This window comes from Delphinus delphis, chromosome 1 (assembly GCF_949987515.2).
Source record: "Delphinus delphis chromosome 1, mDelDel1.2, whole genome shotgun sequence".
Taxonomy (NCBI): domain Eukaryota; kingdom Metazoa; phylum Chordata; class Mammalia; order Artiodactyla; family Delphinidae; genus Delphinus; species Delphinus delphis.
In genome coordinates, this window is record NC_082683.1 from 93146704 (window position 1) to 93160841 (window position 14138).

The 14138-nt window shown below is 38.6% G+C and overlaps 1 pseudogene; it reads right to left on the minus strand.

Moving 5' to 3' along the window:
* Window positions 1-241: 241 nt before the first annotated feature.
* LOC132422764 (BRISC complex subunit Abraxas 2 pseudogene) lies at window positions 242-13278 on the minus strand (annotated as a pseudogene).
* Between the last annotated feature and the right edge of the window lie 860 nt (window positions 13279-14138).

The following is a 14138-nucleotide window of genomic DNA, read 5'->3' on the forward strand; positions in this document are numbered from 1 at the left end:
TTGAATCACACCAGAATTAGGCAATTTGATTATCTTAATGGCTGTGTCTTAAAACCTGCACACTGGGACCAAAGGTGAGGATCTGCATATGTGAAGCTCCAACAAGTTCTGTGAACAAGGACTCTCCTCTTGGGAGTCCAGGGATCTAAGAAAGCAATTCTCCCTCAGAACAAGTTTTCAAATATTGTCTCAATAAGTAATTAAGAAAAACAGTGCTAAGTGGAGAGTGCATCTTCTTTAATTAATTCTGGGAGGTCTGAGTGTTCCTGGAGCCCTCTTGGGTATATGTCAGTGGTGGCAAATTCCTCAAACGTGAGTACTCCCTAATGTTAGGGGGACGGGGGTCAATCAAAGTTTCATCCTGCTCCACTTCCAGAATATTTCAGTCTGGCACTAATGGAAGCATAATTGGAAGAGCTCATGGCTTGAGATCAAGGCATAAATACTCTACTTTTCATGTGAGAAAGGCTCGAAGTGGTTTCTTGACTGTGTGTGAAAATCAGACTAAGAGGGAGGAGGATCAGAAAGCTCTGCATCTCCCAGCGTACTTCTACCTCAGCTACAGACTCATGGCATCAGAGGACCAAACATGGGTTCCAAACTTTCAGACGGCATCTGTTTGCTTACCATTGCCTGCTGCAATCTTCCTTCTTGTTCTTTTTTTGTTTGTTTGTTTTTCATCTGAGTGATTTGTCTTCTTAATTTTTTCACTTCTGCCTGACAAGATTCAACAACTCACTCACTCTTTTCCACAGCTGCACACACTGCCTGCGTGAAGTGCGATATAAACCTGTGAATAGCCCTGATGTCTTTCATTACTCCGTCCTTGTTAAAAAAAAAAAAGTCATGACCATGCTCTTTAATAACTGGCATAACTCTTAATATTTGGCACTGAAGGCACTTTGTACTCATGCTGGCTAATCTTGCCTACGTTGGGAATAACGAAGGATTTCCTTTGATTACATCTTCGATTTAGTCTAAAGAGAACATTTACTAAAGCATGAGTGGAGTTGTTGGCTGTGCAGATGAAACTGCAGAGAAGGAAAAGGAGGTCCAGCTTGGGGAGAACGCTGGTGAGCTGCTTGTGGAATACCTCCTCTCTGCGTGTATCTGCTGTGTGTTTTGACAGAATCTGTACCCACCAATAACTTTCTCTGATCTTTAATACCATGCAAACTCTCTTTACTAACTTTGCTTGCCTAGTTATAAAAACTAAAAAGTTTTGAAGAAGGCTAATGGTTTCAATTACTTGCAAAAATTCTGCGTTGTTGATTTGTGAGTCACCAATGCTAAAGGTTTCACCTTGTATTACCTGTTCCAGCAAAAATCCTTCCTCAAATTTATCCCTTAAAAATAGCAGTCCCCAATTATAATCATGCTTAGGCTGGTGCTTCCATGAAGGGGGTCAATCTGGTCCTGGCAAGGAAGGGGGAAGCAAGTGAGATTCTGTCTGGCATACATCTGTGCTAAGGACCCCAAATTTATGATGAAGGTGGACGTCAGAGAAGCGCTAACCCAGGGAACTCGGTGTGGGCCTTGGAGCACTCCCCATAGGTGTTTACATGTAGAATCTAAAAAATGCACTCTATATTTTTAATATATTTTATCAATTCAATATAAGGTCTTTCAGATTTTTATAGAGATTTTAAAGCATTAAAATTTATTGTTCTAATTGTTATTTAGATGTCATCTTCTATAATCCTATTTTATGCTCTTATTTTACTGTTTCCTTTTTTTCAACATCTTTATTGGAGTATAATTGTTTTATAATGGTGTGTTAGTTTCTGCTTTATAACAAAGTGAATCAGTTATACATATACATATGTCCCTATATCTCTTCCCTCTTGCATCTCCCTCCCTCCTACCCTCCCTATCCCACCCCTCTAGGTGTTCACACAGCACCGAGCTAATCTCCCTGTGCTATGCGGCTGCTTCCCACTAGCTATCTATTTTATGTTTGGTAGTGTATATATGTCCATGCTACTCTCTCACTTTGTCCCAGCTTACCCTTCTCCCTCCGTGTATGCTCAAGTCCATTCTCTAGTAGGTCTGTGTCTTTATTCCTGTCTTGCCCCTAGTTTCTTCATGACCATTTTTTTCTAGATTCCATATATATGTGTTAGCATATGGTATTTATTTTTCTCTTTCTGACTTACTTCACTCTGTATGACAGTCACTAGGTCCATCTACCTCACTACAAATAACTTAGTTTTGTTTCTTTTTATGGCTGAGTAATATATGTGCCACATCTTTATCCATTCATCTGTTGATGGACACTTAGGTTGCTTCCATGTCCTGGTTATTGTAAATAGATCTGCAATGAACATTTTGGTACATGACTCTTTTTGAATGATGGTTTTCTCAGGCTATATTCCCAGTAGTGGGATTGCGGGTTTGTATGGTAGTTCTATTTGTTGATTTTAAGGAACCTCCATACTGTTCTCCATAGTGGCTGCATCAATTTACATTCCCACCAAAAGTACAAGAGGGTTCCCTTTTCTCCACACCCTCTCCAGTATTTATTGTTTGTGGATTTTTTGATGATGGCCATTCTGACTGGTGTGAGATGATATCTCATTGTAGTTTTGATTTGCATTTCTCTAATGATTAATGATGTTGAGCATTCTTTTATGGGTTTGTTGGCAATCTGTATATCTTCTTTAGAGAAGTGTCTGTTTAGGTCTTCTGCCCATTTTTGGATTGGGTTGTTTGCTTTTTGATATTGAGCTGCATGAGCTGCTTATAAATTTTGGAGATTAATCCTTTGTCAGTTGCTTCATTTGCAAATATTTTCTCCCATTCTGAGGGTTGTCTTTTCATCTTCTTTATGGTTTCCTTTGCTATGCAAAAGCTTTTAAGTTTCATTAGGCCCCATTTGTTTATTTTTGTTTTTATTTCCATTTCTCTAAGAGGTGGGTCAAAAAGGATCTTGCTGTGATTTATGTCATAGAGTGTTCTGCCTATGTTTTCCTCTAAGGGTTTGATAGTGTCTGGCCTTAGATTTAGGTCTTTAATCCAATTTTTTTTTGTGGTATGCGGGCCTATCACTGTTGTGGCCTCTCTCACCATGGAACTCCGGATGCGCAGGCTCAGCGGCCTTGGCCCACGGGACCAGCCGCTCTGTGGCATTTGGGATCCTCCTGGACCGGGGCACGAACCCATGTCCCCTGCATCAGCAGGCAGACACTCAACCACTGAGCCACCAGGGAAGCTCTTTAATCCATTTTGAGTTTACTTTTGTGTATGGTGTTAGGGAGTGTTCTAATTTCATTCTTTACATGTAGCTGTCCAGTTTTCCCAGCACCACTTATTGAAGAGAGTTTCTTCCCTCCACTGTATATTCTGGCCTCCTTTATCAAAGATAAGGTGACCATATGTGTGTGGATTTATCTCTGGGCTTTCTATCCTGATCCATTGATCTATCTTTCTGTTTTTGTGCCAGTACCATACTGTCTTGATTACTGTTGTTTTTGTAGTATAGTCTGAAGTCAGGGAGCCTGATTCCTCCAGCTCCATTTTTCTTTCTTAAGATTGCTTTGTCTATTTGGGGTCTTTTTTGTTTCCATACAAATTGTGAAATTTTTTGTTCTAGTTCTGTGAAAAATGCCAGTAGTAGTTTGATAGGGATTGCACTGAATCTGTAGATTGCTTAAGGTAGTATAGTCATTTTCACAATGTTGATTCTTCCAATCCAAGAATATGGTATACCTCTCCATCTGTTTGTATCATCTTTAATTTCTTTCATCAGTGTCTTATAGATATCTGCATACAGGTCTTTTGTCTCCTTAGGTAGATTTATTCCTAGGTATTTTATTCTTTTTGTTGCAGTGGTAAATGGGAGTGTTTTCTTAATTTCACTTTCATATTTTTTATCATTAGTGTATACGGATGCAAGAGATTTCTGTGCATTAATTTTGTATCTTGCTACTTTACCAAATTCACTGATTAGCTCTAGTAGTTTTCTGGTGGCATCTTTAGGATTCTCTATGTATAGTATCATGTCATCTGCAAACAGTGACAGCTTTACTTCTTCTTTTCCGATTTGGATTCCTTTTAATTCTATTTCTTCTCTAATTGCTGTGGCTAAAACTTTCAAAACTATGTTGAATAATACTGGTGAGAGTGGGCAACGTTGTCTTGTTCCTGATCTTAGTGGAAATGGTTTCAGTTTTTCACCATGGAGGATGATGTTGGCTGTGGGTTTGTCATATATGGCCTGTATTATGTTGAGGAAAGTCCCTCTATGCCTACTTAATGGAGGGTTTTTTATCATAAATTGGTGTTGAGTTTTGTCAAAAGCTTTTTCTGCATCCATTGAGATGATCATATGGTTTTTATCCTTCTGTTTGTTAATATGGTGTATCACATTGATTGATTTGTGTATATTGAAGAATCCTTGCATTCCTGGGATAAACCCCACTTGGTCATGGTGTATGATCCTTTTAATGTACTGTTGGATTCTGTTTGCTAGCATATTGTTGACGATTTTTGCATCTATGTTCATCAGTGATATTGGCGTGTAGTTTTCTTCCTGTGTGACATCTTTGTCTGGTTTTGGTATCACGGTGATGGTGGCCTCATAGAATGAGTTTGGGAGTGTTTCTCCCTCTGCTATATTTTGGAAGAGTTTGAGAATTATAGGTGTTAGCTGTTCTCTAAGTGTTTGATAGAATTCACTTGTGAAACCATCTGGTCCTGGTCTTTTGTTTGTTGGAAGTTTTTAAATCACAGTTTCAATTTCAGTGCTTGTGATTGGTCTGTTCATATTTTCTATTTCCTCCTGGTTCAGTCTCAGAACATTGTGCATTTGTAAGAATTTGTCCATTTCTTCCAGATTGTCCATTTTATTGGTATATAGTTGCTTGTAGTAATCTCTCATGATCCTTTGTATTTCTGCAGTGTCAGTTATTCCTTCTTTTTCATTTTTAATTGTATTGATTTGAGTCTTCTCCCTTTTTTTTCTTGATGAGTCTGGCTAATGGTTTATCAATTTTTTTTATCTTCTCAAAGAACCAGCTTTTAGTTTCATTGATCTTTGCTATTGTTTCCTTCATTTCTTTTTCATTTATTTCTGATCTGATCTTTATGATTTCTTTCCTTCTACTAACTTTGGGGTTTTTTTGCTCTCTTTCTCTAATTGCTTAAGTGTAAGGTTAGGTTGTTTATTTGAGATGTTTCTTGTTTCTTAAGGTAGGATTGTATTGCTATAAACTTCCCTCTTAAAACTGCTTTTGCTGTATCCCACAGGTTTTGGGTCATCGTTTTTTCATTGTCATTTGTTTCTAGGTATTTTTTGTTTTCTTCTTTGATTTCTTCAGTGATCTTTTGGTTAAGTAGTGTATTGTTTAGCCTCCATGTGTTTGTATTTTTTTTGCAGTTCACTCAGTCCCATGTAATTAATTTTTTTTCATCTTAATATTTTGTTAGCACTTTTATGAATTCATCAGTTTTCCATTAGAGTTATGAAAATGCTTATTCATTCAGTTCAGCAGTATAGTCAATTACCAGAAACCTGTACTTGTCAGAGTCTTTTCCATGAATTCCTTGAAGATGAAACTCTTTTATGGGAACATATTTGCAAAAGCATCAGAGTACACCCAGAGCTGTCTGTAAATGCCAAAGACTTAAAAATGACCACAGTTAAAGATTTGATGAAAGTTCACAATAATGCAATTGACAAGAAAATCTAGTTATTTCTGAGATATACATTGTAAGGTAATAACTATTATTATGACTTATAACATTATACCAGAATATATAAGATTTTTAGAAATTTCATGTAATGTCTGAAACATTTATATTAACATATGTCCATACAAATAACCCAAAGAAAGATTAGTATTACTTGTTTTTGTTTGTTTGCTTGTTTGTTTTTTATACTGCAGGTTCTTATTAGTCATCAATTTTATACACATCAGTGTATAAAAATCCATCCCAATCGCCCAATTCAGCACACCACCATCCCAACCCCACTGCTGTTTTTCCCCCTTGGTGTCCATACGTTTGTACTCTACATCTGTCTCTCAACTTCTGCCCTGCAAACTGGTTCATTTGTACCATTTTACTAGGTTCCACATACATGCATTAATATACTATATTTGTTTTTCTCTTTCTGACTTACTTCACTTTGTACGATAGTCTCTAGATCCATCGACTGTCAACAAATGACTCAATTTCATTCCTTTTTATGGCTAATATTCCAATGTATATATGTACCACCACTTCTTCATCCATTCATCTGTCAATGGGCATTTAGGTTGCTTCCATGACCTGGCTATTGTAAATAGTGCTGCAATGAACATTGGGATGCCTGTGTCCTTTTGAATTACAGTTTTCTCTGGATATATGCCCAGTACTGGGATTGCTGGATCATATGGTAATTCTATTTTTAGTTTTTAAGGAACCTCCATACTGTTCTCTACAGTGGGTGTATGAATTTACATTCCCACCAACAGTGCAAGAGGGTTCCCTTTTGTCTGTACCCTCTCCAGAATTTGTTGTTTGTAGATTTTCTGATGATGCCCAATCTAACTAGCGTGAGGTGATACCTCATTGTAGTTTTGATTTGCATTTCTCTAGTAATTAATGATGTTGAGCCCCTTTTCATTTGCTTCTTGGTCATCAGTATGTCTTCTTTGGAGAAATGTCTATTTAGGTCTTCTGCCCATTTTTGGATTGGGTTGTTTATTTCTTTAATATTGAGCTGAATGTGTTGTTTATATACTTTGGAGATTAATCCTTTGTCTGTTGATTCATTTACAAATATTTTCTCCCATCCTGAGGGCTGTGTTTTAGTCTTGTTTATGGTTTCCTTTGCTGTGCAAAAGCTTGTAAGTTTCATTAGGTCCCATTTGTTTATTTACGTTTTTATTTCCATTACTCTAGGAGGTGGATCAAAAAAGATCTTGCTGTCATTTATGTCAAAGAGTGTTCTTCCTATGCTTTCCTCTAAGAGTTTTAAAGTGTCCAGTCTTACATTTAGGTCTTGAATCCATTTTGAGTTAATTTTTGTGTATGGTGTTAGGGGGTGTTCTAATTTCATTCTTTTACATGTAGCTGTCCAGTTTTCCCAGAACCACTTATTGAAGAGACTGTCTTTTCTCCATTGTATATCTTTGCCTCCTTTGTCATAGATTAGCTGACCATATGTGCATGGGTTTATCTCTGGGCTTTCTATCTTGTTCCATTGATCTATATTTCTGCTTTTGTGCCAGTACCATATTGTCTTGATTACTGAAGTTTTGTAGTATAGTCTGAAGTCAGGGAGACTGATTCCTCCATCTCCATTTTCTTCCCTGAAGACTGCTTTCTCTTTTGGGGTCTTTTGGGTCTCCATACAAATTAAAAGATGATTTTTTCTAGTTCCATAAAAAATGCCATTGGTAATTTGATGGGGATTGCATTGAATCTGTAGATTGCTTTGGGTAGTATAGTCATTTTCATATTATTGATTCTTCCAATCCAAGAAATTGGTATATCTCTCCATCTGTGTGTATCGTCTTTAATTTCTTTCATCAGTGTCTTATAGTTTTCTGCATACACGTCTTTTTTCTCCCTAGGTAGGTTTATTCCTAGGTATTTTATTCTTTTTGTTGCAGTGGTAAATGGGAGTGTTTCCATAATTCCTCTTTTAGATTTTTCATCATTAGTGTATAAGAATGCAAGAGATTTCTGTGCATTAATTTTGTATCCTGCAGCTTTACCAAATTCATTGATTAGCTCAAGTAGTTTTCTGGTGGCATCTTTAGGATTCTCTATGTATAGTATCATGTAATCTGCAAACAGTGACAGCTTTATTTCTTTTCTAATTTGTATTCCATTTATTTCTTTTGCTTCTCTGATTACCATGGCTAGGACTTCAAAAACTATGTTGAATAATAGTGGTGAGAGTGGACATCCTAGTCTCGTTCCTGATCTTAGAGGAAATGCTTTCAGTTTTTCACCACTGAGAATGATGTTTCCTGTGGGTTTGTCATATATGCCCTTTATTATGTTGAGGTAGGTTCCCTGTATGTCCACTTTCTGGAGAGTTTTTATCATAAATCAGTGTTGAATTTTGTCAAAAGCTTTTTTGGCATCTATTGAGATGATCATATGGTTTTTATTCTTCAATTTTTTAATATGGTGTATCACATTGATTGAGTTGCTTATAATGAAGAATCCTTGCATCCCTGGGATAAATCCCAGTTGATCGTGGTGTATGATCCTTTTAATGTGTTGTTAGTTCTGTTTTCTAGTGTTTTGTTGAGGATTTTTGCATCTATATTCATCAGTGATATTGGTCTGTAATTTTCTTTTTTTGTAGTATCCTTGTCTGGTTTTTGTGTCAGGGTGATTGTAGCCTCATAGAATGAGTTTGGGAGTGTTCCTTCCTCTGCAAATTTTTGGAAGAGTTTGAGAAGGATAGGTGGTAGCTGTTCTCTAAATGTTTGATAGAATTTACCTCTGAAGCCATCTGGTCCTGGACTTTTGTTTGTTAGAAGATATTTACTCACAGTTTCAATTTCATTACTTGTGATTGGTCTGTTCATATTTTCTGTTTCTTCCTGGTTCAGTCTCAGAAAGTTATACCTTTCTAAGAATTTGTCCATTTCTTCCAGATTGTCAATTTTATTGGCATAGAGTTGTTTGTAGTAGTCTCTTAGGATGCTTTGTATTTCTGCATTGACTGTTGTAACTTCTCCTTTTTCATTTGTAATTTTATTGATTTCAGTCCTCTCCCTCTTTATCTTGATGAGTCTGACTAATGGTTTATCAATTGTGTTTATCTACTCAAAGAACCAGCTTTTAGTTTTATTGATCTTTGTTATTGTTTTCTTTGTTTTTATTTCATTTATTTCTGCTCTGATCTTTATGATTTCTTTCCTTCTGCTAACTTTGGGTTCTGTTTGTTCATCTTTCTCTAGTTCCTTTAGGTGTAAGGTTAGATTGTTTACTTGAGATTTTTCTTGTTTCTTGAGTTGGCTTGTATAGCTATAAATTTCCCACTTAGAACTGTTTTTGCTGCATCCCATAGATTTTGGATCATCGTGTTTTCATTGTCATTTGTTTCTAGGTATTTTTTGATTTCCTCTTTCATTTCTTCAGTGTTCTGTTGGTTATTTAGTAATGTAATTTTTAGCCTCCATGTGTTTGTGTTTTTTATGTTTTTTTCCTTGTAATTCATTTCTAATCTCATAGCATTGAGGTCAGAAAAGATGCTTCATATGTTTTCAATTTTCTTAAATTTACTGAGGCTTGATTTGTGACCCAAGATGTGTTCTATCCTGGAGAATGTTCCGTGTACACTTGAGAAGAAAGTGTAATCTGCTGGTTTTGGATGGAACGACATATAAATATCAGTTAAAGCTATCTGGTCTACTGTGTCATTTGAAGCTTCTGTCTCATTATTTATTTTCATTTTGGATGATCTGTCCATTGGTGTAAGTGAGGTGTTAAAGTCCCCCACTATTATTTTATTACTATCAATTTCCTCTTTTATAGCTGTTAGCACTTGCCTTATGTATTGAGGTGCTCCTATGTTGGGTGCATATATATTTATAATTTTTATATCTTCTTCTTGGATTGATCCCTTGATCATTATGTAGTGTCCTTCCTTGTCTCTTGTAACGTTCTTTATTTTAAAGTCTACTTTATCTGATATGAGTATAGCTACTCCAGCTTTCTTTTGATTTCCATTTGCATGGAATATCTTTTTCTATCCCCTCACTTTCAGTCTGTATGTGTCTCTAGTTCTGAAGTGGGTTTCTTGTAGACAGCATATATATACGTCTTGTTTTTGTATCCATTCAACAAGCCTGTGTCTTTTGGTTGGAGCATTTAATCCATTCACGTTTAAGGTAATTATCGATATGTATGTTCTTATGACCATTTTCTTAATTGTTTTGTGTTTGTAGGTCCTTTTCTTCTCTTGTGTTTTCCACTTAGAGAAGTTCCTTTAGCATTTGTTGTAGAGCTGGTTTGGTGGTGCTGAATTCTCTTAGCTTTTGCTTGTCTGTAAAGCTTTTGATTTCTCTATAGAATCTGAATGTGATCCTTGCTGGGTAGAGTAGTCTTGGTTGTAGTTTCTTCTCTTTCATCACTTTAAGTATATCATACCAGTCCCTTCTGGCTTGTAGAGTTTCTGCTGAGAAATCAGCTGTTAACCTTATGGGAGTTCCCTTGTGTGTTATTTGTCATTTTTCCCTTGCTGCTTTCAATAATTTTTCTCTGTCTTTAATTTTTACCAATTCGATTATGATGTGTCTTGACGTGTTTCTCCTTGGATTTATCCTGTATGGGACTCTCTGTGCTTCCTGGACTTGATTAACTGTTTCCTTTCCCATATTAGGGAAGTTTTCAACTATAATCTCTTCAAATATTTTCTCAGTCCTTTTCTTTTTCTCTTCTTCTTCTGGGACCCCTATAATTCAAATGTTGGTACATTTAATGTTGTCCCAGAGGTCTCTGAGACTGTCCTAAATTCTTTTCGTTTTTTTTTTTTTTCTTTATTCTGCTCTGCAGTAGTTTTTTCCACTGTTTTATCTTCCAGGTCACTTATCCGTTCTTCTGACTCAGTTATTCTGCTATTGATCACTTCTAGAGAAGTTTTAATTTCATTTATTGTGTTGTTCATCACCGTCTGTTTGCTCTTTCACTCTTCTAAGTCCTTGTTAAACGCTTCTTGTATTTTCTCCATTCTATTTCCAAGATTTTGGATCATCTTTACTATCATTATTCTGAATCCTTTTCCAGTAGACTGCCTATACCTTCTTCATTTGTTAGGTCTGGTGGGTTTTTGCCTTGCTCCTTCATCTGCTGTGTGTTTCTCTGTCTTCTCATTTTGCTTAACTTACTCAGTTTGGGGTCTCCTTTTCACAGGCCTCAGGTTCATAGTTCCTGCTGTTTTTGGTGTCTGTCCCCAGTGGCTAAGGTTGGTTCAGTGGGTTGTGTAGGCTTCCTGGTGGAGGCAACTAGTGCCTCTGTTCTGGGATGAGGCTGGATCTTGTCTTTCTGTTGGGCAGGTCCACGTCTGGTGCTGTGTTTTGCGGTGTCTGTGGTCTTATTATGATTCTAGGCAGCCTCTCTGCTAATGGATGGGCTTGTGTTTATGTCTTGTTTGTTGGATGGCATAGGGTATGCAGCACTGTAGCTTGCTGGTCTTTGAGTGGAGCTGGGTCTTGGCATTGAGATGGAGATCTCTGGATGATTTTCACCATTTGATATTATGTGGAGCTGGGAGGTCTCTTGTGGACCAGTGTCCTGAACTTGGTTCTCCCACCTCAGAGGCACAGCCATGATGCCTGGCTGGAGGACCAAGAACCTGTTATCTACACGGCTCAGAATCAAAGGGAGAAAAAAGAAAGAAAGAAAGAAAAGGAAGATAAAATAAAGTAAAATAAAATAGTTTTTTAAATACAAAATAAAAATAATTATTAAAAAAATGTTTTAGTGGGCTTCCCTGGTGGTACAGTGGTTGAGAGTCCGCCTGCTGATACACGGGTTCGTGCCCCAGTCCGGGAAGATCCCACATGCCGCGGAGTGGCTGGGCCTGTGAGCCATGGCTGCTGAGCCTGCACGCCCGGAGCCTGTGCTCCGCAACGGGAGAGGCCACAACAGTGAGAGGCCCGCGTACCGCAAAAAAAAAAAAAATCCCCAAAACAAAAAAAAAATGTTTTAGGGCTTCCCTGGTGGTGCAGTGGTTAAAAGTCCACCTGCCGATGCAGGGGACACGGGTTCGTGCCCTGGTCCGGGAAGATCCTACATGCCATGGAGTGGCTAGGCCCGTGACCCATGGCTGCTGAGCCTGCACGCCCGGAGCCTGTGCTCTGCAATGGGAGAGGCCACAACAGTGAGAGGTCCGCATACCGCAAAAAAATGTTTAAAAAAGTAATTAAAAAAAGAAAGAAAGAAAGAAAGAAGAGAGCAACCAAACCAAAAAAGCAAATCCACCAATGATAACAAGTGCTAAAAACTATACAAAAAGAAAAAAAAAAAAAAAAACATGGACAAACAGAACCCTAGGACAAATGGTAAAAGCAAAACTATAGAGACAAAATCACACACAGAAGCATACGTATACACCCTCACAAAAAGAGAAAAAGGGGGAAAAATATATATCGTTGCTCCCGAAGTTGATTTGTTGTCTATTCAGGTATTGCACAGTTGCAGGGTACATCAAGTTGATTGTGGAGATTTAATCTGCTGCTCCTGAGGCTGCTGGGAGAGATTTCCCTTTCTCTTCTTTGTTTGCACAGCTCCTGGAGTTCAGCTTTGGATTTGGCCCCGCCTCTGCCTGTAGGTCACCTGAGGGCGTCTGTTCTTTGCTCAGACAGGACAGGGTTAAAGGAGCAGCTGATTCGGGGGCTCTGGCTCACGCAGCCCGGGGGTACGGAGGTATACGGATGCGGGGCAAGCCTGTGGCAGCAGAGGCTGGCGTGACCGTTGCACCAGCCTGAGGCACGCCGTGCGTTCTCCCGGGGAAGATGTCCCTGGATCATGGGACCCTGGCAGTGGCAGGCTGCACAGCCTCCCGGGAGGGGCAGTGTGGATAGTGACCTGTGCTTGCACACAGGCTTCTTGGTGGTGGCAGCAGCAGCCTTAGCGTCTCATGCTCGTCTCTGGGGTCCGTGCTAATAGCCGCAGCTCACGACTATCTCTGGAGCTCCTTTAAGCAGTGCTCTTAATCCCCTCTCCTCGTGCACCAGGAAACAAAAGGCAAGAAAAGTCTCTTCCCTCTTCGGCAGCTCCAGACTTTTTCCCAGACTCCCTCCGGGCTAGCTGTGGTGCACTAACCCCTTCAGGCTGTGTTCACCCCGCCAGTACTCACCCTGCGCTCCGACCAAAGCCTGAGCCTCAGCTCCCAGCCCCCACCCGCCCCAGCAGGTGAGAAGACAAGCCTCGGGCTGGTGAGTGCCCGTCGGCACCGATCCTCGGTGCAGGAATCTCTCCGCTTTGCCCTGCGCACCCCTGTTGCTGTGCTATCCTCCGCGGCTCCGAAGCTTCCCCCCTCTGCCACCCACAGTCTCCGCCCAGCAAGGGCCTTCCTAGTATGTGGAAAACTTTCCTCCTTCACAGCTCACTCTCAGAGGTGCGGGTCCCAACCCTATTCTTTTGTCTCTGTTTTTTCTTTTTTCTTTTGCCCTACCCAGGTACGTGGGGAGTTTCTTGCCTTTTGGGAGGTATGAGGTCTTCTGCCAGTGTACAGTCGGTGTTCTGTAGCCCTTGTTCCACATGTAGATGTATTTCTGATGTATTTGTGGTGAGGAAGGTGATCTCCACGTCTTACTTTTCCGCCATCTTGAAGCTCCTCTACTCTTTCCTTCTTAATTGCATAATTACTCATTTTGTAATGTATTACAAGTTTTGAAATACTAGGGTAGTCTTTTTCCATACTGCCTTGGAAGAAAGAGCAGTTGAACACTTTTATAGCTTCTCTCTTACCTTCTCACTCTTCCCATATATCTGTATTTTATCTTGAAGGTAGAGTCCATTAATTGTCACCTTTTTTTTTCTTTTGTATCCTACTTTGCTCCAACAGTTATACCAGTTAAGATTTTTCAGTACTAGCTCTCCTTCAATTTTGGTGTTCTGTATTCTAATTTATTTTTATTAGTCTTTCCCCTGTCTTAATGATGTTGTTTAATTAAACCTAATTGTTTCTTTTCAAAAACAACAGCCACATTTAGTGGATATTCCATTATTGGTACAAAATTGTACCTACACTTTGAGAAATCAATTATTTAACTCCTTGTATTCATCAGTGATCCCATGAGTCTTTTTGAATGTCTGGGGATATATTAAGATATAACCTGCACAATATGTATTTATATAAGAAGACTAAAGGATGCTCAATTTAGATAAAATAGGAATACGTACTAAGTGAACAAAATGCTAGAAAATGCAAAAGGAAAAAAGACATTGTTGAGCTCAAAGTGTGGAATTCCATGTTTAAGATGTTATATTACATCTGCCAGTGTTTTATTCAGGAAAAGTATTTTAAAAAATTATTGGGTTGGCCAAAATATTCCTTTCGGTTTTCCATAAGATGGTATGAAAAATGCCCGAACGAACTTTTTGGCCAGTCCAATATTTAATCAGTATTTGTTTGATATGTTATTTCATTGAGTTTTAGCATTAAAAATTAAAGTTAAAATTGT